Below are 27,980 nucleotides of genomic sequence, written 5' to 3'. Positions count from 1 at the left end.
GAATAGGTCCCAAAATATTGAAAGAACTCATTTGATCATGACCTGAAATATCATTGTAGTAAAATGTTGTATTTTGGGGGGCATAGAAATCTCATTAGAATCTGGGTCTCCAGATGGAAAAGCAATGCATATTTTTATTTCATCCTCAGTGAAGTAAAGCTAAATACTTTTTACAGGAACACATGATAAAGGCAGGCAAGCAAACAGAAAGTCAAATATTTTCAGTGTAAAATGTCTATTGCAGCTAAGATGTTTCAGGGAAACGATAGTTCTTCATTACCATTATGTGCCCTGTAAGATCATGGAGCAGATCCTAATGGAGGCACTACTGAGATGAGAGAATAGTGAGGAGGTGATTGGCTACAGTCAGCATGGCTTCACCAAGGGCAAATCCTGCCTGACAGACCTGGTGGCCTTCTATGAACAGGTCACAACGTTAATAGATGAGGGGCAAGCAACTGATGTCATTTACCCTGACCTGAGCAAGGCCTTTGACACTGTCCCACACCACATCCTGGTCTCCAAGCTGGTGACACATGGGTTTGAGGGGTGGACCACGAGATGCATAAAGAACTGGCTTGATGGCTGCACCCAAAGAATGGCTGTCAATGGGTCCATGTCCAAGTGGAGACCAGTGACAAGTGGAGTCCCTCAGGGATCAGTCCTGGGACCAGTCTTGTTCAACATCTTTGTTGGTGACATGGACAGAGGCACTGAGTGCAGCCTCAGCAAGTTTGCTGACAGCACCAAGCTGTGTGGTGCAGCAGACAGGCTGGAGGGAAGGGATGGCAACCAGAGGGACCTGGACAGGCTGGAGAGGTGAGCACAAGCCGACCTCATGAGGTTAAACAAGACCAAGTGCAGGGTCTTGCATCTGGGTCCAGGCAATCCCAAGCACAAATACAGGCAGGGCAGTGAGTGTCTGGAGAGCAGCCCTGGGGAGAGGGACTTGGGGGTGCTGGTGAATGAGAAGCTCAACATGAGCCAGCAGTGTGCACTTGCAGCCCAGAAAGCCAAACAGATCCTGGACTGCATCAGAAGTGTGGCCAGCAGGCTGAGGGAGGTGACTATCCCCCTCTACTCCACTCTGGTGAGATCCCACCTGGAGTACTGCATCCAGTTCTGGAGCCCCCATTACAAAAGGGATGTGGAGATGTTGGAGTGTGTCCAGAGAAGGCCATGAGGATGACCACAGGGCTGGAGGAGCTCTGCTATGAGGACAGACGGAAAGAGTTGGGGCTGTTGAGTCTGCAGAAGAGGAGGCTCCCAGGTGACCTTCTTGTGGCCTTCCAGTAGCTGAAAAGGGCCTACAAAAATGCTGAGGAGGGACTTTTTAGGCTCTTGGGGAGCAACAGGACTAGGGGGAATGGAGCAAAGCTCTAGGTGGGGAGATTCAGACTGGACATGAGGAGGAAGTTGTTGAGAATGAGAGTGGTGAGAGGCTGGAATGGGTTGCCCAGGGAGGTGGTTGAGGCCCCATGCCTGGAGGTGTTTAAGGCCAGGTTGGATGAAGCTGTGGCCAGCCTGCTCTAAGGTAGGGTGCCCCTGGGCTTGGCAGGGGGGTTAGAACTAGATGCTCCTTGTGGTCCCTTCCAAGCCTGACTGATTCTATGATTCTACCATTCTATGCTTACATTTTTCCTGTCTGTAAGAAGGTAGCAGCAGCTTTAGGAACTGAAGACTCCTTAGGAGAAGAAATGGGAGAAAATGCCTGGTTTGATACTTTTTGCCCTCCTTGCATCACCACCTACCTGAAGCAGAGAAATCACATCTGACACTTCAATATATATGGTTCTGCTCCATGGGGAGAGCTGGAATAGCAGTGGGACTGTATTCACAAGGAGAGGTTGTCCATTTCATGGGCATGATAGGGGACTTCACGATGGCTATTCTGTCTCTCACGAGATCTTTTTCATGACACCCTCTTACAGATCCTCTCACAGATATTCTTACAAGCACCTTCGTCTCCTGAACACTTGGGGCTGTTAAACATAATTACCTTTTGCTACACAAGCAGAAGTGTCATTTTGTTGCAATTTCCAATCCCCAGGGCTTCATCACTCCTTGGCATGCTGTACTGGAGTCCTGTACGCCTAAATTCCTCTCCTGCCCGGACTTCGGGGGGAAAGGGGAAAAGCCGCCTGGTTTCCCCCCCCCCCTTGCCTGCCCTGCAGCCGTGAAGGGGGGGGCGACTATCCCGTGAGTTCCCGCGCTGGAGCCAGGCTGGGATTGGCCGTGCGCTTTCATGCCTAAGGTGTGGTAACTCTGCCCTTTGTCTAGCGAAGGTTATAACTATTGGGGGTCTTCCCGCCTTTGGGGTTCTCGCTTTGAATTTTGCCCGTGCCTGGACGTATGTGTCTGCCTGAGCTCACACACTCCCCTGTGCCTGGACTGCAGAGAGACCCTCAGGGATTTGCTTTCCTATTGACACCTTTGTGTGCCTAACGACCCTTAACGACCTCTTAACGATTCACCTGCAGCCGCTGGAAAAGAAGAGGAAGACAGACCGCAGGAGTCAGCCTGAGTGAGTTATTTGGCTTAGCTTAATTTAGTAAGAAACAGCTATTAATTAATAGCTGAGTCCTTTTCCAACTTCTGACTTCCAAAATATTCAGATTATTGATGGTATCCTTGTAGGTTAATTCTCATGCAACTGAATCTACTTATTAAACTAAATTAATCTTTGTATATATAGTTGTGGGGGCAGGTTTTTGGGAACATAAAAAATAACTATTTTTGATAAATTCCCGACTCGGCCACGTATTAATTCCTGCTCTCCACAACACATGCCTACGAGCTAATGTGATTTCTGTTTTTACCTCCATCAACTAGTTTTTGTTAGCTTTGTGACCAAAAATATTTTTCTTACTGTGTTGGCTTCTACTACAGCTTAAATGTCTGCTTTTAAAAATGTTCTCTAGTTTCCCTGTTAAATCTTTTTTCCCCCCCTATGAACACAGCAGGAAGAGAACAGTCTGTGATGTTCCCATATGGGAGCTATGAAAGCAGCGCCCCACAAAACCTCACCACAGGATGTATCTGGTTTAGTTTAAGTTGTTTGGACAGCTTTTTGCATCCTATTTTGGCAGGTGTAGCAAATGACTGCAATAGAGAAGCTAGAAGTATGGAAAAGAGTTATACTAAGAAGAATGATTTTTCCTGTGTAAAACTGGCCTCTAGTGTTGTGCTGGTTTGAGCCTAGCTAGAATGTTTTGGTGAGAAGAATTAGATTACAGGCTGTGAAAAGGAAACAATGGTGATGTCTACTTCACTCATAGGCTTGCTGTGATGTATAAGAATGAGAACACAAACATAGATAACACAGTCGCTGTCTGGGCTTTGGGCTGAATTTCTGTCTCTAACCTAACCTGACTACTATGTGACTATTGCTGTCTACAACTACCTGAGGGGTGGTTGTGGCCAGGAGGAGGTTGCTCTCTTCTCTCAGGTGGCCAGCACCAGAACAAGAGGACACAGCCTCAGGCTGCGCCAGGGGAAATTTAGGCTGGAGGTGAGGAGAAAGTTCTTCACTGAGAGAGTCATTGGACACTGGAATGGGCTGCTCGGGGAGGTGGTGGAGTCGCCATCCCTGGGGCACTTCAAGGCAGGATTGGACGTGACACTTGGTGCCATGGTCTAGCCTTGAGCTCTGTGGTAAAGGGTTGGACTTGATGATCTGTGAGGTCTCTTCCAACCCTGATGATACTGTGATACTGTGATACTAATCCATCTGCTTCCTAACCCCCTGGCTGACCTTCCAAACTACCTTAAACATAAGGCAAAATCTGGGGCAAGGTAGAGGAGTGGGAGGAAGGTGGAAGGGTGGTGGAGAGCCTGTCCTGGGGACTTAGATTTCTGGGAGAGCTGTTGTGTTTCGATATTAACTTTTGCCTTGTATATTTCTGTACATAACTGTATATATTTTAAATACCTGCTTGTATATTGTGCTAAGCTGTAAATATAAAGCTTCATTCCATTTCCAGAGCTGGCTGAGTCTAGGCTGGGTGATTTCCAAAGTGTGTGTGTGGGGTGGGTAACACCCAAACCATCACAGGTGTATTTCAGAAGAATTTAGATGGTTGCTTTTAAAAATAGACAAATGCTTAATGGAAAAGCATAGGGTGGCATATTATCAGGCCTTCTGTGCATGGATTTGGGAAGCGTGTTACCATACAAACTCTAGCTTAGTTTCTATTTCTTATCAGAGAAACTACCATCATTAATCTACAAAGTCAGAGAGAAAGAAAGAAAGAAAGAAAGAAAGAAAGAAAGAAAGAAAGAAAGAAAGAAAGAAAGAAAGAAAGAAAGAAAGAAAGAAAGAAAGAAAGAAAGAAAGAAAGAAAGAAAGAAAGAAAGAAAGAAAGAAAGAAAGAAAGAAAGAAAGAAATAAAGAAAGAAAGAAAGAAAGAAAGAAAGAAAGAAAGAAAGGAAGAAAGAAAGAGAAAAAGAGAGGAAGGAAGAAAGAAAGGAAGAAAGGAAGAAAGGAAGAAAGAAAGAGAGAAAGAGAGAAAGAAAGGAAGAAAGGAAGAGAGAAAGAGAGAAAGAGAGAGAGAAAGAGAGAAAGAGAGAAAGAGAGAAAGAGAGAAAGAGAGAAAGAAAGAGAGAAAGAGAGAAAGAGAGAAAGAGAGAAAGAGAGAAAGAGAGAAAGAGGAGAAAGAGAGAAAGAGAGAAAGAGAGAAAGAGGAGAAAGAGAGAAAGAGAGAAAGAGAGAAAGAAAGAAAGAAAGAAAGAAAGAAAGAAAGAAAGAAAGAAAGAAAGAAAGAAAGAAAGAAAGAAAGAAAGAAAGAAAGAAAGAGGAAAATACTGTAGTATCATAGAATTATAGAATGTCAGGGGTCAGAGGCTGGAAGGGACCTCAAAAGATCACCTGGTCCATCGCACCTGCCAGAGCAGGAGCACCCAGATCACATTGGAATGCATCCATACAGTTCTTGAATATCTCCAGAGAGGGAGACTCCACACCTTCCTGGGCAGCCTGTTCCAGTGCTCTGTCACCCTCACAGTGAAAAAATTATTCCTCAGGTTCACATGGAACCTCCTATGCCTCAACTTCCATCCACTGCCCCTTGTCCTGTCACTGGGCATTACCAAGAAGAGGCTGTATGATGTACAGCAAATATTTTCTCCCAGTTTTAATATCTTTCATTACAATATTATGGGTTTTTACAATTTTTTGCAACTTCGCTTTAGTTTTCAAATTCCAATCTATTTCAGTTATTTGTTTAGTACTACTCCTAGGAAGAATCACAGACACGCAAATTCGTGAAGCGTTCCATAATTTTTGTTCTTCACTGAGAGAGTCATTGGGCACTGGAATGGGCTGCCTGGGGAGGTGGTGGAGTCGTCGTCCCTGGGGCAGTTCAAGGCAAGGTTGGATGTGGCACTTGGTGCCATGGTCTAGCCTTGGGCACTGCGGTAAAGGGTTGGACTTGATGATCTGTGAGGTCTCTTCCAACCTTGGTGATACTGTGAATTTCTTAGACTGGAAAAGACCTTCAGGCTCATCGAGTCCAATCATTAGTTTCACACCAACAAGTTCTTGACTAAACCAAATCCCCCAGCAAAACATCTAATCATGAATTGTTATGGTTGGAAAGGACCACCAGGATCATCCAGTGCAACTTTCATCCCAGAATCTTCAGTCACTAGATCATAGCCTCAAGCACCACATCCACTCTTCTGTAAACACCTCCAGGGATGGCGACTCCACCACCTCCCTGGGCAGCCTGTTCCAGTGATGCTTTTTCAGTGATGCTTTTTCAGTGATGCTTTTATCTCTTCTTTTTGAGAAGATAATTTCTTCTTTGATTCAGCCACTAACCACCTAATTTATTTAATTAGCCTCAAGTTAACAATTTGCAGTAGTCAACATGCTTATTGTTTGCTTTGCAAGAGAAAGAAAAAGATAATGATACCATCTTTTATGAATAAGCATCTCCCTCAAATTCATGCAAAGGGATAAAATTTAGTGCCAATTCTTTCTGTGCACAGTAAATTCATCTTCTTTGTGGAGCTGAAACTCTGGGGCAGGCTGCATATTATTAATTTGATTTCATCCCCCAAAGCACATTTTTGTTGTGTCATATAGACTGGTAAGGCTCCTTAGCAGAAGAAATGGGAGAAAATTCATCCAGGCAAAACCTGAATTATTTTGTATGTTATTAACATTGTGCTAACACACATGCAAATAAAACCTGCAGAAACAAATTAACACATCCCACTGTTTCTGCTTCTTGCTTCACTGGGGGCATATCACACCTTCAACAGACAGGGGAAGATTTATTCATTCAAATTTAGATGTCTCCTCTGTAAATTGCTTCACTGGAGTTGGTCACCCTGGGCTCCATTTGCAAACTCAGAGAGAAGGAGTCAGTGCCAAGGCAATTCAATTTCACCTAGGGCATATTCCTACAGCAGGTCAGACAAATCATGCTATAAACCAGTTTGTTTCTCCCTGTCAAAAAAACAGGCAGGTGAGAATCCAGGTTCAGATGTAGATATTTATAAAGTCAGGTAGATAGAATCTAAGACAGGAATTATCTCCAAAACACTGGTCACATCAGACAGAAAATCTAATCTGAAATATGTCCACATGTTGTTATTTCAGTGTTCAAACTAAACATCTCTGCATTCCCATCCTGTATTTGGGAGAGTTATCATAAATAATACCACTTAATATCCATCTCTACACCTTGTTGATAGAAAACTCTTTTCTTTGTTTTGTTCATTGAAGTTGAAATCTTGTTTGGTCAAGATGTTTCTTATTATTTCTCTTGACTAAGGCCTGTGTATTCTGCTGTGTAATGAATATGGACAAAGGAATGTGTATTGGTTTAGGTGATTAAACCTAGAGTCTGAAATCCAGCATTTTAAGATGTATTCACCACTTCATACACCATCAACATTGTTTGCAAAACCCACAGATACATGTTGTGTTCAGACAGAATCACAGAAACATTCAAGTTGGAAGGGACCCTCAAGATCACCAAGTTCAACCCATAATCCTACCCTACAAGGGTCACCCTTAAACCATATCCCCACGCACCACATCCAAATGGCATTTACACATGTAGAATCAAAACGTTATAGAATCAATCAGGTTGGAAGAGACCTCCAAGATCATCCAGTCCAACCTAGCACCCAGCCCTGGCCAATCAACTAGATCATAGCACTTAGTGCCTCAGCCAGGCTTTGCTTCAACACCTCCAGGGATGGTGACTCCACCACCTCCCTGGGCAGCTCATTCCAATGCCAATCACTCTCTTTGGGAAGAACTTCCTCCTAACATCCAGCCTAGACCTCTCCCGGCACAACTTCAAACTGTGTCCTCCCCTTGTTCTGTTGCTGGTTGCCTGGCAGAAGAAACTGACCCTCACCTAGCTAAAGCCTCCCTTCAGATAGTTGTAGACAGCAATGAGGTCCCCCCTGAGCCTCCATTTCTCCAGGCAGAACACCCCCAGCTCCCTCAGCCTCTCCACACAGGGCTCTGCACCAGGCCTCTCACCAGATTCATCACCCTTCTCTGGACACATTCCAGCATCTCAATATCTCTCTTGAATTGAGGAGCCCAGAACTGGACACAGCACTCAAGGTGTGGCCTGACCAGTGCTGAGCACAGGGCAAAAATAACCTCCTTTGTCCTACTGTTCCTGACACAGGCCAAGATGCCACCTGGGGTTGGTGACTCAACCACCTCCCTGGGCAACACATTCCAATGTCTGACCACTCTTTCCATAATTCTTTTTTCCTAACATCCAGTGAAAACCTACCTACTTGCAGCATGGGGCCTTTCTTTCTCTTCCTTTTCACAAGTTTCAGTACAAGACTTCCATGACACAAAACGATGAGATATTTTTCTTATACTCATTCTTATTTTAATTTAGTTTGTTGAAAAACTTTGGATTTCCATGCACCCATTAGTTTAAATTATTTGGTTTGAGTTGTTTAAGTATATATAAATGAATCTAGCTAAAGACAGAGAGGCTTGCTGAATATTCCAGATTTCTGATGAGATTCTAATTTACACTTCACAAATAAAATCCCATCGCACAACCATTCCTGGTTTGGGTAGCTGCGGAATTGTTGTGTCAGTGGAGATATTTGCTCATAAATTACCTGAGTGAAAAATACTGCTGCTTTTTGTTTATATACAATAAAAAGGAAATGATTTCTGTACCTAGAAGGATGTGCATATATATTTTCATTTCTCTGTCAGGCTGGTAGTCCCTTAGACACCGAGTCAGCAAGAAAATCATTTCAGTGACATTCGTTAATTTTCATTAAGTTCTCTGGACTAAATAGATAATAACAATATAGAAGCATAGAATCATAGAATCAACCAGGTTGGAAGAGACCTCCAAGATCATCCAGTCCAAGCTAGCACCCAGCCCTAGCCAGTCAACTAGACCATGGCACTAAGTGTCTCAGCCAGGCTTTTCTTGAACACCTCCAGGGATGGTGACTCCACCACCTCCTTGGGCAGCCCATTCCAATGCCAATCACTCTCTCTGTCAAGAACTTCCTCCTAACATCCAGCCTAGACTGCCCCCAGCACAGCTTGAGACTGTGTCCCCTTGTTCTGTTTCTGATTGCCTGGGAGAAGAGACTAACCCCCATCTGACTACAGCCTCTCTTCAGGTAGTTGCAGAGAGCAATGAGGTCACCTCTGATGATATGTTACTGGTGGAATAGTTATTCACCTTTTATTCTGAGGTTCATAATGGAAATAGTTGGTTTGGGTTTTTCTCATTATTATGTTATCACGAGGTTGTAGAGAGCATTGTAGCCAGGTGGGGGGTGGCCTCTTCTCCCAGGCAACCAGCAACAGAACAAGGGGACACAGTCTCAAGTTGTGCCAGGGTAGGTATAGGCTGGATGTTCGGAAGAAGTTCTTCCCAGAGAGAGTGATTGGCATTGGAATGGGCTGCCCAGGGAAGTGGTGGAGGCACTGTCCCTGGGGGTCTTCAAGAAAAGACTGGATGAAGCACTTAGTGTCATGGTCTAGTTGATTGGTTAGGGCTGGGTGCTAGGTTGGACTGGCTGATCTTGGAGGTCTCTTCCAACCTGGTTGATTCTATGATTATATGATTCTATGTATTTTTTAACAAAACAAATTAAAGACTTCACAAGTATGTCCTGTCCTGGGATTGTGAATTCATTTCTGGATCTCAGACAATGTCTCTGTGTCTCATATAGGCTTTCTAAATAAACTGTTTACCAGCCCTACTCTTTGCCAGCACATCTGGAAAGTACCACTTTGCACTGGGTGCTAATACTCAATTGAGGTAGCTGGAAAAATAGCAGACAGCTCATGGGCAAGACATTTCAAGGTTCCATGTGCCTCAAAGCTTTTCCTTTTGGTTGGCTTTTACAACTACATTAGGTGATCTAAGAAAAATCTTGCTTCTTTTTACAGACCTTGTTTTGCTCCTATCTTTCGAATTTCAGTGCTGTGACAGCATGAGGTCTGCATACAAGGAAGATAGCTGTGTGAATTGGAGGCACAGGGCACAAGGATCAAGACAGACTTTGCAGAGGAATTTGTATCCTATAGAGAATGTCCCTGGAGTGAAGATGTTCCTGCTGATGAAACTGTTGGTATCTGGCTGGGCCATGCTCCCCTGGGCAGCCAGATGCACTCCTGCTTTTCATCTCTCAGTACTCCAGCTCTCTCTTTCCCCCTTCCCTCCTCCCTTTAACACAATAACTAGTTTACTAACTGTATTTTCCTATTTTAAAGGGATGAGTGTGTATGTGTGTGCTGCATTTCCAGCTGGGCCCACACATCTTTCCTGGAAGGAGCTGAGTACACTCAGCATCCTTTGAAGTTGAGTAGCTCAGTTGTTTAGCTGGAAACCTTTCTCTGCTATAAGACAGTATGAGTAATAAACCTCTGGCTCAGAGGGTTTCTACCCTTTTTGTTAGCGTTTCAAACATTTTCATACATAGGAAGTGGGGGGGGGGAGGGGAGGTGGGGGAAGAAAAGTGAAAAGAAAGACTCTGGTTAGTAAACCCCTGAAGATTACTGTAAAAAATGTCTGTCAAATCTCTGCTAATTGTACTGAGTTTTCATACCAAAATTCAGAACTGAGACTCTTCAGAATGAAAGGTCTCAATGATAAATGAAACAAAGTTGTAAATGGAAAAGCAGCAAAGATGCAGCTGGTCTTCAGAGTGAAGCTACTCCATGTGAGCTCACCACCAGGTAGTGGAAGGAGACTCAGAATAGTGTATTGGCTCCGTAAGCTCATCCTCTTGGATCTCTAATCACACAGAACTTTAATTACCACAGAGACCTTCTGTTTCCCTTTACACCATTTTACCTCACAGTACTGTTTTAGAGATTTCAGTAATGGAGAGTGTAGAGATGGCTCTGAGCCCAAAACCAACTATGATCAACAGGAACCTGCCCATGATGCCTCTGGCTTAATTAGCAGCATTTTTAACTGTTCGCTTAATTATTAGAGGGATTCAGTTCATTCTGATTGCTGTATTAAAAGAAGATATCCCTCATTCCTAAAAAATTAAATAAAAAAAGCAAAAGGAGAAGGGAAAGGAAAACTAGAGGGGGGCAGGAAAGCAGGAACAAAAGAAGGAACTCTATTTTGTTAAATATTATGTGAATTCTTTACTTTGTATGAGTGACTCTTGGAGAACATTAAAGAAAGACAGTCTTACATCATGCTTCAGTGGAAACTACCTGCACTTCCTACCTTCAGTAGGAAACTACCTGCCTGCATTTGAACCTTTTCACAGTGTAAAAGCTTAGATGAAAATTTAGGATGAAGGATTTTTTTTTTCAAAATGCACTCTTGAATTCCTGTCAAAATTATAATATTTATTGAGGATTTTCTGCAATAGCCCACTTATAGGTTAGAAGAATGTTTATTTTGTGTCTCTCAGCTTTGTGGTCTTTCTTAGAATCATAGAATCAATCAGGTTGGAAGAGACATCCAAGAGCATCCAGTCCAACCTAGCACCCAGCCCTGTCCAATCAAATAGACCATGGCACTAAGTGCCACAGCCAGGCTTTGAACACCTTCTGGGATGGTGACTCCACCACCTCCCTGGGCAGCCCATTCCCATGGCAAATCACTCTCTCTGGGAAGAACTTTCTCCTAATATCCAGCCTATACCTGCTCCGTAGCTACCCCAAAGTCTAAGTCACAAAAGGGGAGGAGGGCAATCATAGAATCAATGATCATTCCCTTAGACTAAGTCACATATTTTCACTCTACCCTTATACATAAAAAAAAAAGTTTCAAGGAGTATAAAACTCCTTTCTTTTGTTCCATACCCTCAAGACACTTTTAAGGATGTCAATGTACAATTTCTCATGTTTAGATGTTACTTTACTTTGTCAAGTTTAATCCTTTATAAAGCATCAATGTGACCTGCCAGACCAATCCTCTTGGAAGGCAAAATCTTCCCCTTAGCTCCAGAGAATTAGATATTCAAAAAAGAAACATAATTTTCTCCACATTTATTCAAGACTTGATCTTGATATGAACAGTCTTGGATATAATGAACGGTCTCTCTCTGTACATCCATCTTAGCATGGGCAGATCTTCCACTCCAGTTACGTCTGGTTCCTGTCTGTGTGTCCAAACAATACACTTGAACAATTGTTCATATCCATATGTAGGTGTGACATTAACTACTAAGTGTTCCCAATGTTCAGTTCTACTGTCTGGTTGTTTGGGGATGCATGATACAGCATTCATCCATTTGGGGATGCATGATACAGTCAGAAAATGCACATTTTTTCTATGCAGGCAGGACCAGACAGTCCCTGTCCCCAAAACAAATTGTTTTATAGCTTGATGCAACGCCATGGGCCACCCAAATGAAAACCTAGCACCTATTCTCTTCTCCACTTCTCTAGTGAGCTCATCTGTTCTGGGTTGTCACATGATTTCATTTCAGGGCAATAGACACCTAGCATCTCTGATTGCTCTTTGGCAGAAACCTAGAGAAATGGGCTTCAATGATTAATAGGTCTGCAAAACTTAACTTCCCAGAGCTTGACAGCTGCAAAAAAGAAGACATTGTTTCACAATCCTTTGAGATAAATACAAGTGCAAAACTCTTATTTCAACTTTAGTTAGATTGTTAGGTACCTGTTGGAATGAGAGAAACTAAAATATCTTGTTGTATGTCTATAAAGATCATGATGCAGAGACCATTTTATTACTGATAAACTTTTTGAGGTCTTGTGCTTCATATTCTCAGGCTATTTAAAAACCTATTCCACTGCTATTTGCAAGGTTTCCTCTGTCTCCTCTGTTTCTCATCTAATGGAACTGAAGTCTCTTGCCAGATTTCTGACTCACTGAAAAGCCTTTCACACAGGCTGCCATGTAGTTAAGAACCTGCTTTGTGTAACTTTGAGAGAGTGTATTGTGTTAAGAAAGCTCTCTTTATTAGACCATCTTGTACAAAGTTGGATCTAATCCTCTGGATGGCTTGTTGACACCATAAATTTCTGATTGAACTTGAGGTTGGCTGTAGCCAGCTACTTTGCCATGCCAACAGTACATTCTGCCTTTCTTTATCCCATTTTCCTGAAGTTCAGGTATCTCTATCCAACAAAACTAGGGGACCTGAACTATGCATATTATTTAAAATGGAAATTAATGCTGCTGGTGGTTTCACAGCATGATCAAGACAACATTTTAGTCCTACTACTATGTTTATATTGTCTATTTAATCGGCTGTACTTTCATTCTTGATTCTGGGCTGCAAATCTCCAGTGTAATTCCCTAAAAATTTGCTTAACAGAAGGAACAAAGCAAAAGGATTTAACTCTAAAGCTTCCCTTCTGTCTTTTGTCCCTGACTGTTTAAGTCTGGGTGAATTACATAATCTTCAGTCTTAATAAGCAGCTAACAGTTTTTGAAATGACTTCTTTTAGTTCCCTCAATGAAGCATATCTCACTTGACTCAAGGTAGTATTAGAGGTCCCTAGACCACTGAGTACTGTTCACACTTCTGTCGTGTCGCTGGTTTAGTTCCAGTACTCAAAAGAAAAGGCTTTTTTGTTAAGTTTTCATGGCTTAAGTTTCAAGGCTGGTGAAGAGCCTGGAACATAAACCCTATGAGGAGAGGCTGAGGGATCTGGGGTTGTTTAGCCTGGAGAAGAGAAGGCTCAGGGCTGGCCTAATTGCTGTCTACAACTACCTGAAGGGAGGTTGCAGCCAGGTGGGGGGTGGCCTCCTCTGCCAGGCAACCAGCAATAGAACAAGGGGACACAGTCTCAAATTGTGCTGGGGGAAGTATAGGCTGGATATTAGGAGGAAGTTCTTGCCAGAGAGAGTGATTGGCATTGGAATGGGATGCCCAGGGAGGTGGTGGAGGCACCATCGCTGGGGGTGTTCAAGAAAAGCCTGCATGAGGCACTTAGTGCCATGGTCTAGTTGACTGGACAGGTCTGAGTGCTAGGTTGGACTGGCTGATCTTGGAGGTCTCTTCCAACCTGGTTGATTCTATGATTCTATGATTCTAAGTATTATGATTTGATAAACATACATATAGTAGCAATTACAACCTCAAAGTATCTTTATTTTATATAGCTATATATTTTTTTAGACTCCTGTTTTCATAGAACAGAATTATAGAATCATAGAAACAGCCAGCTTGGAAGAGACCTCCAAGATCATCCAGTCCAGCCTAGCACCCAGCCCTGTCCAATCAAATAGACCATGGCACTAAGTGCCTCAGCCAGGCTTTTCTTGAGCACCTCCAGGGATGGTGCCTCCACCACCTCCCTGGGCAGCCCATTCCAATGCCAAATCACTCTCTCTGGTGAGAACTTCCTCCTAACATCCAGCCTGTACTTCCTCCAGCACAACTTGAGACTGTGTCCCCGCAGTTCAAAACCTTCCTTTTCCTCACCACCTTAAAATCATAAGCAACATCATGTAAGTCAAACAGTGTTAAGCTAATAACCCTTCTCTGAAACATAAACTCATCTTTCTATGCATTCTACCCTCAAGATGACAAACACAGATACTACTTTGATTCTATCTAGAACAGTGTAATGCCCAGGGGCAATTCATCATATTTTATTATTTTGCTTGCAGACAAATGAGGGCATAGTAGAAAATCAAGGTCATTGAATTTAAATATGTTAAGGAAAAATTTTAAACAGATAGTAATTTCAAAAAACATTGCATATCTTTTAGGTAAAATAGCAGTTCTCACAATATTTTGCTTCAGTGAGATCTCTGGCACAACAAGCAGTTTGCTGATCTCCTTAGGGTGTGAAGGCATACTTAATGAGGGAGAAAATCAGATTTTCAATTAAACAAAATATTTTCACAGAAAAAAAAAATATTCTAACTAGCTGAACAGTGGTAGCTCTTACTGAAAAATATTGCCGTGATTTCTCCAAGGATAGTGCCCACTAACTTTGTTTTTCTTCTCAAAGTAAACATCTAACCAATAGTTTGATTCTCACAAAAGAGGATAAGTGTACAAGAATCATACAATCATAGAATCATAGAATCAATAAGGTTGGAAGAGACCTCCAAGATCATCCAGTCCAACCTAGCACCCAGCCCTGCCCAATCATCTAGACCATGGCACTAAGTGCCTCATCCAGGCTTTTCTTGAACACTTCCAGGGACAGTGACTCCACCACCTCCCTGGGCAGCCCATTCCAATGCCAATCACTCTCTCTGGCAAGAACTTCCTCCTAACATCCAGCCTATACTTCCCCCGGCACAAGTTGAGACTGTGTCTCCTTGTTCTGTTGCTGGTTACCTGGGAGAAGAGACCAACCCCCACCTGGCTACAACCTCCCTTCAGGGAGTTGTAGACAGCAATGAGGTCACCCCTGAGCCTCCTCTTCTCCAGGCTAAGCACTCCCAGCTCCCTCAGCCTCTCCTCAGAGGATTTGTGTTCCAGGCCTTTCACCAGCTTCGTCACCCTTCTCTGGACACATTCTAGCACCTCAACATCTCTCTTGAATTGAGAAGCCCAAAGAATCATACAGGTTGGAAGAGACCTCCAAGATCATCCAGTCCAACCTAGCACCCAGCCCTAGACAATCAACTGGACCACGGCACTAGATGCCTCACCTGGCAGTCATCTTCAAATCTACTGAAAGTGCACTTGATCCCTCTCTCCATGTCATTGATGAAATAAATGCTTTAGGAAGTATTTTGCCTAAACATTAACATCTTTTAAAGTGACAGCTCTGAGGGAAAAAAGTCACAAAGATTCAGAAAGATCTATGCACTGTTTTGTCATCAAGGAATATTTTTTATGGAAATAACTCATTCAGGTAGAATGATAAACTTCAACATGAAGAGCTTTGTTGCTACAATCACATTTTTATTCTTCACATCTCTCTCTTTACATTTAGATGATACTGACTGATACTAACTGAAGTTAGAAGGGAGTTGTTGGCAGAGAGAGTGATTGGCATTGGAATGGGCGGCCCAGGGAGGTGGTGGTGTCTCCATCCCTGGAGGTGTTCAAGCAAAACCTGGCTGAGGCACTTGGTGCTGTGGTCTAGTTGACTGGCTAGGGCTGGGTGCTAGGTTGGACTGGATGATCTTGGGGGTCTCTTCCAACCTTATTGATTCTATGATTCTATTATGAATACCTCATGGCTGCATCTCTTCTGGAAATAATGGTTGTTTACATTAAAAAAATGAGGTATCTCACAAACTTTTTATTAAGTCTTATCAATTGCTGACATTTTTGGGGTGTTTTTGTGTTGTTGTTGATAATAGTGTTCTAAAAAGTATTGTTTTGGAATGTGGATCTGTTTCTTTGCCTTCTAAGAGATCTGTGTTCACATTATTTGCTTTGTAAATAAAATGTAACAAGCTCAAAACAAAGTCACCTTATAGCTTAATATCCTTTCACCATAAATATCCTCTAAGTATGTAGGAGAAGAGCAAGCCTATGTCCCAGGATCTTCAGTTGTGACATACTTTTAAAGCTTTTTAATAAATTATTTTTTCCCCTGTAGATATGATACAAAACTTTCTCCCCACCTTTTCATATGAAATCATTTCATAGAAGTGTGTTGCAGTGTGGGACTTTTTTTCCCTGTGAATCTGTATTTTATTTTTACTTTGGATCCCTTCAACTGATGTCATATAAGGGCTGAAAGGCTTTGAGATATAATGATCAGGTTATTTCTAAGACTTGTCAGATTAAGGATTGGTTGGTCCAGAAATCATCAGAGAAAAAAAAATTACATGAATGCAAGGCTAGATTAATTTCTCCTAAGTCAGATGACCAAAGGGGTGTAAATCAGCTCCTGAAGGTAACTAGCTGCTTTTTGTTGTGTTGTCCCTTCCCCAGGCCAAACAGCCAATTCTCCTCTGTAGATACTGAAATACTTTGGACTGATAGGCTGTCACCCTGAATGATGCCCCTGGCTTTTCATCTGACCCATGCAGACAGAGTCTGAAGGCCAGCAAAATGTATTTATGAATGCAAATATTTCTCACTCTTCTTTTAGCCAAAGTTATTGCAAGAAATAATCCATCTGTCACCCAGCATCTTCATTATTTCAGACTGGGCATCAAAAATGTGCAAGTTGCTTGCTACTTGCCATAGTCTATTAATAGATGGCTGGACACTTGCCAAAGTTAAGCGAGTACTGCACTTTGACACTGTCAGTGGCAAAATGTAGATACCTCAAGGCCTATGGGAGGATAAATAAATTGCTTTGCTAATTAAAATAGAAAGGCCATCCACTACAAGGACAGTTTGCCATGATGCCCAGAGAATATTTGAAAGGTAATAGGGGGAAAAAATCCTTTTATTTTTCTCATTACCTCTTCTGCTTATCTAATTTTACTGCCTATTAACATCAGGGTCAAGATGAGACACAAGAGGCCAGGGCTGAGTACTACAGGGTGAAACCTGTTTCAATCTGAGACCATCTGTTACTAGGTATTTATGCAGACCTGAGTTTCAGGAAGAATTAAGAGCCATCTAGCTCTTAACTAGAGAGTTTTAGGATTTTAGGGAGAATTAGAGGTAATAATCACAACTGGACTGTAGTAAGACATCCCATTTAGATGGAGGTAGGAAGGTTCTGCAGATGAACAGGACAGTCAGTTTAAACAGCTATGGACTTCGACTTGCCTAAATCTGGATTAATAGCAGATGCTGCTGTTGGCTGATGGCCGATGACAGGCAATACGAGTCATGGATTGATACTTAATCATTGAAAATGTCCAGATGGCTAATTTATAGTAGATGAATTTGGACTGTAGAGCATAATCACATTACCTTATTTTAGGTATATAAATTAGGTGCCAAAATTAGAAAGCTGGTTTTTCTATGTTGCCTCTGCAGACAGCAGGGAGACATTGGTCTTCTAGAAGATGAATCAAAATTAGAATTGTATGAATAACTCCAGCAAAGCGTGAGGCTCTCTGCTGGCTTTAGATGATGTGTTGATACTTATTCATCCATCTAAGGTAATTGGATGTCTATAGACTGCATGAAACCACTCCTCCCTCAAACTGCAAAAACTTGAATATATATGAGCATAGCCTCAGGATCAAGATTCCAGAAGAACATAAATTAATTAGTTTCTTCAGAGCTTGGTTTGAACATGCTTGATTATAATGTGTAGTCCAGCAGAAACCAGTAGTCTTTAATTCTGAAATGCAGTAGACAAGGGGAAAGTTTTGCCTGGTAAGCTCTGAAGAGATTGTCAGAAAAGGAACTAGTTAATAAAAATCAAGCAAATGAATCATTTCATTGGTACAATGCAAATAACTCTGCTTTTCTGCCAGGTGCACAGGCTAAAGCTGCCTACAGGCAGTTTTAATTGACACACACTGCATTCATGAAATAGATAAACCATACAAATACTGACCTTGCCAGCATGAAACAGGGCAATATTAACATAAGGATGCCCTTAATCCATTTTGTTATGAGTCTTCTAGCCCTGGAGAAGAGGATGCTCAGGGGTGACCTCATTGCTGTCTAAAACTACCTGAAGGGAGGCTGTAGCCAGGTGGGGGTTGGTCTCCTCTGCCAGGCAACCAGCAACAGAACAAGGGGATACAGTCTCAAGTTGTTCCATGGGAGGTATAGGCTGGATGTTAGGAGGAAGTTCTTGCCAGAGAGAGTGATTGGCATTGGAATGGGCTGCCCTGGAGCTGCTCAAGAAAAGCCTGGATGAGGCACTTAGTGCCGTGGGCTAGTTGATCGGACAGGGCTGGGTGTTAGGTTGGATTGGATGATCTTGGAGGTCTCTACCATCCTGGTGGATTCTATGATTCTATGATTTATACTGGAGGAAAAGCTGATGAAAAAAAAACCTTACGTGCCCGTGTATCTCTTCAACAGCCTGCACACATTTCTTTGAGGGAAATAGATGAAAATGAAATTAAACTCCTTAGTTTTAGATTATGAGTACAACTCTTTCAGAAAGATTTTCACTTACGCTGCCAAAAATCCAAATGGTAGTAATGATTGATTCACGCCTTCGGTTTGAGCTTTTGGGAACTGAAACTGATATTCTTCATCCTGTTCTGGTGAAGTCTGGTGTATGACAATACTTGAAATGTCACCAGCAGCATGAAGACATGAAGCAGATGCTGAGCAAACATTTAGATTATTCCTGAGACAAAACATCAGAATGTTCATGTAGGACCACCCTCTATCCCCTGACAAAGACTGAACTGACTACTACAAACTGCCATTGTGCTAGGCATTATCTGTGTATACTAGTAGTAGGTACAACTTCCAGTGACATTAGGAGAAAAGAGAGTTAGGACTTCATCTTGCGACCTCTGAGCACAGATTAACCTGAGGTGGGGCTCTCACTATCAGTTAGACAGTGTAAATTTTCATGCATTTTTTTGCTCTGGCTTCAAGTTCATTGTTGAAAACATGGCACAATGTGTTTGGTACAAGAGACCAATTATTGGAAGGGTGAGATCTGACTGCTTTCTTCACAAATCAATTTTAATATGTATATGAAGACAAATGAAAATATAGTGCAAAGTTGACATGACATTTCCACTTCCTCTTCTAACCACACAGCTGAGGTGATGATCCAGTACTTGTGAAGCTGATCTGAAGACTTGACACAGCAAATGTATCAATATTGTGAAGAAACACTCTTTTCTGATTATGCCAGTGATTTTCCCTGAAACATTATAGTCTTTCTGTGTAGTTTATACTATTGAGAGCAGTAGTAACAGCTGTGCTGACAAATAATGTAACCAAGTTGTGCCAGGGGAGGTCTAGGCTGGATGTTAGGAGAAAGTTCTTGACAGAGAGAGTGATTTGCCATTGGAATGGGCTGCCCAGGGAGGTGGTGGAGTCACTGTCCCTGGAGGTGTTCAAGAAAAGCCTGGATGAGGCATTTAGTGCCATGGTCTAGCTGACTGGCTAGGGCTGGGTGCTAGGCTGGACTGGATGATCTTGGAGGTCTCTTCCAACCTGGTTCATTCTGTGATTCTATTTCCAGTTTTGTCCTTAGCTGTAGCCACTTGATCAGTCACATAGACAGATATTACAGCCATTTGTCTGACTTGAGCTCCAAAGCAAAGGTATAGATGTACGAAACTTATTTTGTGGGTAGAAGATGTCTGTTTTACTGTCAAATAATTGTAAAATGCTATTGCTTGGAAGGGACTTTTGAAGGTCTTCTGGTCCAACCTCCCTGCAATAAGCAGGGAGCATCCTATATTAGATCAGGTTGCTCAGAGCCCCATCAAGCCTGACCTTGAATGTCTCCAGGGATGGGGCCTCCACCTCACTGGGCCCACTCCCTGGGCAACCTCTCAGTAATCCTCATAGTAAAATATTTCCTCCTAATGTCCAGTGTAAATCCACCTTTCTCTGGCTTAAAACCATTTCCTCTTTTCCTGTTGCTACATAATGTTGAATGAAGCAAAGCCTGGCTGAGGCACTTAGTGCCATGGTCTAGTTGACTGGCTAGGGCTGGGTGCTAGGTTGGACTGGATGATCTTGGAGGTCCCTTCTAACCTGTTTGATTCTATGATTCAATGATATGTTAAGGAATACACACACTTTTTAAGGAGAGTAATAACATACTAAAAATACACAAATATCTTGGGACAGAAGCAGTTTACCATACAGAACACAACACTGCTTTGATGGCAATTCTCAGAGAAAAAAAGGTTGTATAACAGAATTATTCATTTGGAAAACATGACTACAACTCAGGCATTGTTCTTCAAACTTTCACCTTCAAACTACCATAACTCCACACGACTGAAGTCACAATTAATTTTTTTTTTCAGCCTCTGAAGGTGCAGCCCTCAGCTTTCTCACAGTGTGTATAATTGTCTTTTTATAGTTACAAAACTGCAGCAATGGAAGATGACAGCTTGTGCTGGTTAAATGGAACCCTGCAGTGCCATTTCCTGATAACACAGAAGATTATGTATGCCACCTGCATGACCCTGGGATTATGAAAAGCCAGGATAAGAAAAGACAAAGGAAACCTTGAGGAAAAGAGGATAATCTATATTTAGTCAGTTTGTGACAAGAGTAAGAGAAAATTCTGCTAGGAAGGAGCAGAATAAGACCTTAGGCAAGCTTACTCTTTCCAGTTAATTGTATGTAGCACGTCACAGTGTGATAACCTTGGTATGAGAACAAGCCCAGAGGTATTTTTCCCTTCAGATTCATTGAAGCCCTCGTGCTAATTAAGTTGTATGTAAACACCTCCACTGTGTGATAGCTCAGGTTTGCTTCCTCACCACCATACCTTCTGCTAACATGAAACACTACTGATAAGCCTTGTATCCTGGCAGCTCTATCTTGCATAGTGTCTCAGAACACAGTTCTGCCTGTTCTCTTTAAGCCACTCACCAGATTTCATCCCTTTTATTTTCCCTTATGTGATATATATGATATAACTCATTTCATTTTAATTACCATACAAGAATCATAAGTGTGCATTTCTCCTTTGGCTCTACTCGATGCTTTCCTAGACATTTGTCTATGCCACTAACCTGATACAATCTTTTAAGTCTCCTGTTTCAGTGGCTTCTAAAATGTCTTCCTCTGGATTTCTGTATTCTGCTGTGTCAACTACAAGTTCCTAATTTTCTCTTCAGGTCAGGTATAATCTGTTTCCACAGACGGCTTATTTATTCTGCTTCAGTAGAATTGTCTGTAACATCAGATGTGTATTATTGTGCTGATCATAGCTCTGAATGCACATATCCCATACAGCAGCATATATGTGTTTATGTTCATGCATGGGCTCAGTCATTATCACTAAGAACACTTTACTTACAATTGAATTGCCAAGGTTTAAATAGAAGTTTTCATAAGCAATAACTAAAAAGTCTCAGGATCATAATATATGCATTATTCCCATGCTTCTGCCTTCTGCTAGCTGTAAGTCCTTCAGTATCAATGAGCTCTTGTGTTCTAAAATGTATTAACAAATAAAATAGAAAGAGATCCTTTTAGCATTCAGGAGTGAATGAGAAGGAGTGAATGCTGCTCAACTCTGTTAAGATATTCTTAAAGGAATTTCTTCAAGCATGGTTTGTAAGTTAGGGATAATCATACACTTCCACAGGCCTATTTCTGCTGTTTCCCATTAAGAACCTACCTTCTTTGGACAGTCTTTTTAGACCTGCCTGGATTTATCATGTTTCATTTAGGTGGAGGTGATGAATCTGGGAGAGTGGTTACCTTGTGCTCTTTACATAGTCAGATGAGCAAGATGTGTGCAATATTAGAATCACAGAATCACACAGAAACACAGAAACATTCAGATTGGAAGAGACCCTCAGGATCACCAAGTCCAACCAGTAACCCTACTCTACAAGGTCCACCCTAAACCATATCCCCAAGCACCACATCCAAACGACTTTTAAACACATGCCTAGCTGGTGATTCCACCACCTCTCTGAGCAGCTCATTCCAATGTTTGACCACTCTTGTGAATTTTTTTATCCTAATATCTGGTATAAACCTACCCAGTCACAGCTTGAGACCATTCCCTCTTGTTCTATCACTAATTGCCTGTGAGAAGAGACCAGCACCAACCTTTCCACAACATCCTTTCAGATAGCTGTAGACAGTGAAGAGGTCTCCCCTCAGTCTCCTCTTTTTCAAACTAAACAGCCCCAGCTCCTTCGGTCACTCTTCAGGAAACAATTCAGGTCTTAGTAGGAATGATTAATGCTCCAAAGGTACTACACTCTTTCCACTGTCTATAGTGATGTCTATAATATCTTACTGAAGCCTAAAAATCTCTAATCCTATAGTTTGCTTAAATGTTTGTGTGATGAATCTAAGTCCTGCCTGTTTCTAAAGACTCATATAAACAGCATGTACAGGATGACTTGTTTTAAGATTTATATGCCCTTTTTGGAGGTGATCCATTGCCAATTATAGAAATCATAATCTCATGAAAGTCTCATTCAGGATGATGATCATACTTTCCTATTATAGCCAGACAGGGAGTGAATTAATAGCAGCGCAGAAATGGATGGAAGCAACAGTGCAATAGCAAATGGTAAAGGGAACTTTTTCAAGTATCTGGGCAGAAACTCTAGAACAGGACATAGAGAGGCAAACATTTCAAAACAGGTAAGCCTTTTAAAATAGTTTATTCGTTACTGGCAGTATAAGTCTGAGTGGAAAATTTCAAACCCTTTTAATAACATGGATCAACACAATATCATGTATCGATGGCAGATGTACCCCACAAAGTGTCTTCTAACTCAACACCTCTCATTAATTCCCCTCACTGCAAGCCACTTCATTAAACTACTCTGCTTTTTTTGGACCATACATAGATTTGTCTAAGACAAGCAAGCTAAGCTACTAAAAATCTTGAAATATTTTCCTCAGTGGGAAATCATTAACATTGAGATATTTTTTTCCCCTGATGAGAAGATATTGCATTTTTATCTCCTGCTATACATTGTCTATTTCATAGAATCATAGAATCCACCAGCTTGGAAGAGACCTCCAAAATCATCCAGTCCAACCTAACACCCAGCTCTGTCCAATCAACTAGACCATGGCACTAAGTGCCTCATCCAGGCTTTTATTGAACACCTCCAGGGATGGTGACTCCACCACCTCCCTGGGCAGCCCATTCCAATGGCAAATCACTCTCTCTGGGAAGAACTTCTTCATAACACCCAGCCTATACTTCCTCCAGCACAACTTGAGTCTGTGTCCCCTTGTCCTGTTGCTGGTTGCCTGGGAGAAGAGGCCACCCCCCACCTGGCTACAACCTCCCTTCAGGGAGTTGTAGACAGCAATGAGGTCACCCCTGAGCCTCATCTTCTCCGGGCTAAACACCCTCAGCTCCCTCAGCCTCTCCTCATAGGGTTTGTGTTCCAGGCCCCTCACCAGCCTCGTTGCCCTTCTCTGGACACATTCCAGCACCTCAACATCTCTCTTGATTTGAGGGGCCCAGAACTGGACACAATACTCAAGGTGTGGCCTGACCAATGCTGAGTACAGGGGCAGAATAACCTCCCTTGTCCTACTGGCCACAGTGTTCCTGATGCAGGCCAGGATGCCATTGACTCTCTTGGCCACCTGGGCACACTGCTGGCTCATCTTCAGCCTACTATCTATCAGTACCCCCAGGTTTTTTATTTAAGCAGAGAATATATCACAATTGAAAGAGCTAAATTCCTCTGGCAGCTAAGAGGTGCACACTGGAGAGAGCTTTCAGAAAATCAAATCAAGTTTATGAAGTACTCTAGAGAGTATGTCCTTGTACTCTTCTAGGAGAAGAAGGAAGAAATCGATTTTCTTTGCAATATTTATTTTTCAAAATAGCAATTCTAAAGCAAACTGGTAGTTTCTGTGCAGAACCAAATCGTTCTTTCCACGCCAAGTAGAACAATCTTGTCAGACTCACTTTGCTGCTAATATGCGTGTCGTGCTGTTAAATGTAAGCTGATGGAATGCATGATACAAGAGTGGATCTGATTCATATGGATCAGATTTTTCCTCAAAAAAAAAACAGTTCTGCCTTTCAAGTAGTATTGAGTTGTCCAGGGCAGACAATAGCCTGGCAGGAAAGCATCAATTTCAGCAGTTCGAGAGTTCTCAGCAGAGGTCATTAACGATAAATACCTCACTGCCCATGCCATAGTAGAGTCCTAATCCTTCCCATCAGGCTCAGGGTATGGCCGTCTACATTAAGTGCCATTGAAATGTGTTGACCAAGAAAGATAAAGTGTGGTTTGCTGTACAGACACAACCTTTCTCATTCCTAAAATTTCATTTCTGAAATTATCTCTTCATGTGCCTAAGTGTGTCCAGTTCTGGGCTCCTGAATTCAAGAGATGATTCAATTCAACCTGTTGAGATACTGGAACGTGTCCAGAGAAGAGCAACAAAGCTGGAAGCTTCTGAGAGTCCTAGAACACAAATCCTATGAGGAGAGGCTGAGTGACCTGTGGCTGTTTAGCCTGGAGAAGAGGAGACTCAGGGGTGACCTCATTGCTGTCTACAACTCCCTGAAGGGAGGCTATAGCCAGGTGGGGGTTGGTCTCTTCTTCCAGGCAACCAGCAACAGAACAAGGGGACACAGTCTCAAGTTGTGCCAGGGGAGGTCTAGGCTGGATGTTAGGAGGAAGTTGTTGCCAGAGAGTGATTTGCCATTGGAATGGGCTGCCCAGGGAGGTAGTGGAGTTGCTATCCCTTTAAGTGTTCAAGAAAAGCCTGGCTGAGGCACTTTGTGACATGGTCTAGTTGACTGGATAGGGCTGGGTGCTAGGTTGGACATGGAGGTCTCTTCCAACCTGGTTGATTCTATGATTCTAAGTTTCATAAAAGCAACTCTAGAACGTAGAGCAGAAAGGCCTTATCATGCCTAATCTGTAGTTGTACAGGCAGCTGAAATGTGTATCCATACACACATGCACACATGAGGTAGCAGTTGGAAATAAATTATTATTATTATTATTATTATTATTATTATTATTAAAAGATCATCTTCGTCGCTCACAGAGAAGAATGATGAAGAACAACAGTCACCCAAATGACATAGTTAAGTATCATGGAGACAAGGAGACTGCCACAGAATTTCTGGCTCATTTCAGAGCCAGAAAAAGTGCTGCCATTCCTCAGTAAAGCATCTCATTGGAATCACGGAGATTGACAGTTTTAACATTTTTATTTCATGCTCTGCAGAAAGATAAAAATCATCCTGACCCTTTATAGGTCTCGAGTGCCTACAACAGTTGCTACTAACTTCCAGGAGTTGTCACTAATGCACTTGAAGTCACCAGCTAGTGACACAACCACCTCGTTCAGTGGGAGCTATAGTTAGGGATCTTGCCAAAGACTTTTTATTCCAGACACAGATTTACTGTGAGTATCAGCTGTTACAACCCATGTAAACCTGTGTGTTCAACATGGGTACTATTGTGCAGCTGCTGAGGGAAAGTCAAGAGTATTTGCCTGGGTTTCAGCAGCTTTAAGGACTGACATAGACACTCTCTCGCATCAATTAATTACCCCTCCCCACCAATTTTTAGCAAGGCCCTTGCTTTTGGGATATAGGTTTGGAGTTGGCATTAGTCTAATTTGACATACATTTAATTCTTTCACTTGACTCCTTTATCATAAGATTCCATATATCATGATATTTTATATAAATCTAGGGCTTCGTGCATACAATAATCCATGTGCTGAAATGGCAAGCAGGGAAATAAGCCTGGTTTGTGGTCTTAGAACCATGGAATATAGAGGTTGAAATGAAAGGTTATGCAGCAAGAGACTGATATGATTGAGATGACTGCTTTGTTTTCTTTTTAATTCTCTTTCTATTGATTTCCAAAATATATTCATTGTCACAAAATAGATACTTGGAAAATCAATCAGTTGCAAGGAGCTGGGTGGTTTTCACATCAAAAAGGAAAGATGAGTAAAACTGTGAATCATGAGAACACAAAAAGAAGGGAAATTGGTGAGGAGAAATAGCTTCAATCATGTCATCCATCTCAGGAGGTGGTCTCTGTATTATAGACATTAGTAGAGATCCTCAATTTTGATCAAATATTACATTAGACATTTGGAGAATCTGATTTCAGAAAAAAGTGTCTGCATCAGGGTTTTCTCACAACATTTGAGGACAAGACAACCAGAAAATTTCAATACATTAATTTACTCCTGCAGCTTGGATCAATTAAATTTACAGCTGGTTGATGGATAAGAGGCACAGAAGGAGATGCAGTTAGAGAGTCTGGTACTCACCCAAAAAGGGACCTGATCAGGTTTAAGGTAAGAATTAATTTTACCCCTGGCAAAATACTTTTTGACATTCCTGGAGGTGTTTAAGGCCAGGCTGGGTGAGATTCTGGCCAGACTGATCAAGAGTAAGGTGTCCCTGCCCATGGCAGGGGGATTGGAACTTGATGATCTTTGTGGTCCCTTCCAACTTTGACTTATTCTATGATTCCATGACATCAGTGAGAGAGAATCCAGAAAAGCCAAAAATTATCATTATATATTCTTCAATCCCTTGTGTGTTAGTACAAACACCTGCTATTTTTTTTTCTACAGGACTAGAGGGAGTATCAAAGAAAAGAAGTAACCCCATGCTTGTTAAACCTCTTCATTCACCCCCATAAGATTGAGGTACCTGCTCAGCTAATCATGGAACTAGCTCACCCGTGTTTCATAACAGCAGCTATTTAGCTGAGAACCAAGAACACAACTAAGTTAAAAAGAAGTTGTAAGAAATCAACAAGAAGAAAGTGTTTCAGATTAATTTTGATTAATCCTGCAGCACTGTGCTTTGCCTGTCTGACATTTGCTTGCCTGAACTTCAAAGAATTTCAAACAGCATTAGAATAAATTCAACGCTGTTACTCAGCAATTTCATCCTTCATAGGCGTCTTTGAAAATCTGTTCTTCAGTTCCAAAGAAATAGAAGTTATGCAAATTAAAACAGTGTCATTCCTGTGGAATTGCTAGATATGTTCAGTTTAAGCCATTAGGAGCTGTTTGGAGTGAGAAGGGATAAAACTCTGAGCCCTTTGATCCCAGGAGCATTACCCCCCTGTATCTGAACTAATGACCATGTGTGATGAGTAGCAACCCAACGGCCCTGTCTTGCCAGGATCCTTCTAGTACAGAGCAAAGGCTAGGCAAGTTCAGCACCTTACAGTAACCCTCAGACAGAAGGTTGTGAGGGATGGAAATGAGGTGTAAGGATGGACTAGGTGAACTGGAGACTAAGAATGAGGTGTAAGGATGGACTAGGTGAACTGGAGACTAAGAGTAAGGCAGAGGTAAGGCAAGGCAGGACAGTTTACTGTTACACTTTTTGTCATGGCATATAAAGAATACAACTTTGCAGTGTCCAAATTTGTTTGGACACCATGCAGCTCATTTTGAGGGCCTGACTTCATGTAAGAAAATATGTCAATTACCCTCAATCTGGATAACCAGGACAACTTTTTTTTTGTGGCAGTCTACTAAACACTTGGGTTGGAAACCAAACAACGTAGTACTAAAGATTACAAATCATGTCTTTCAATATATGAAATTGTAGGACAGCTGTAGCTGTAGCATAGCTGTTCAAGACTGATATAGAGGGATGCTGGCCCATGTGCTGCCTTCTAAGTCCTGCTCATAGCTGATGGTATGCACTATAGTGACTTAAGCAGCATTGTCTACTGAATTAATACTTAATGGGCCTCCATTAATCTTAAAAGTGTCCTGTTTTAAACCATTAGATCATTACTTTAATAAGGTACTTTCTACTGCAGAGGACTTAAAGCAAACACAGCAGTTCTTTGAAACCAGATGATTGCTTAAGGAACAATTAAAAAATTTAAAAGGGCAGAATTATTATTTCAAAGAAATATGAAACAAAATCTAGATAGGAAAAGATACAGAGAAAGTCAGTTTTCAAATTTAGTTTTTCTTTTCTTTTCCTGGTTTTAGAAACAAGCAATTTGTAATGGCAAGATAAGAGCTTCAACTTTCACAACTGAGGATGAAATAGTTTTCTCTAT

Source organism: Pogoniulus pusillus, chromosome 3 (genome assembly GCF_015220805.1).
Source record: "Pogoniulus pusillus isolate bPogPus1 chromosome 3, bPogPus1.pri, whole genome shotgun sequence".
Taxonomy (NCBI): Eukaryota; Metazoa; Chordata; class Aves; order Piciformes; family Lybiidae; genus Pogoniulus; species Pogoniulus pusillus.
This window is presented reverse-complemented; position numbering follows the sequence as displayed.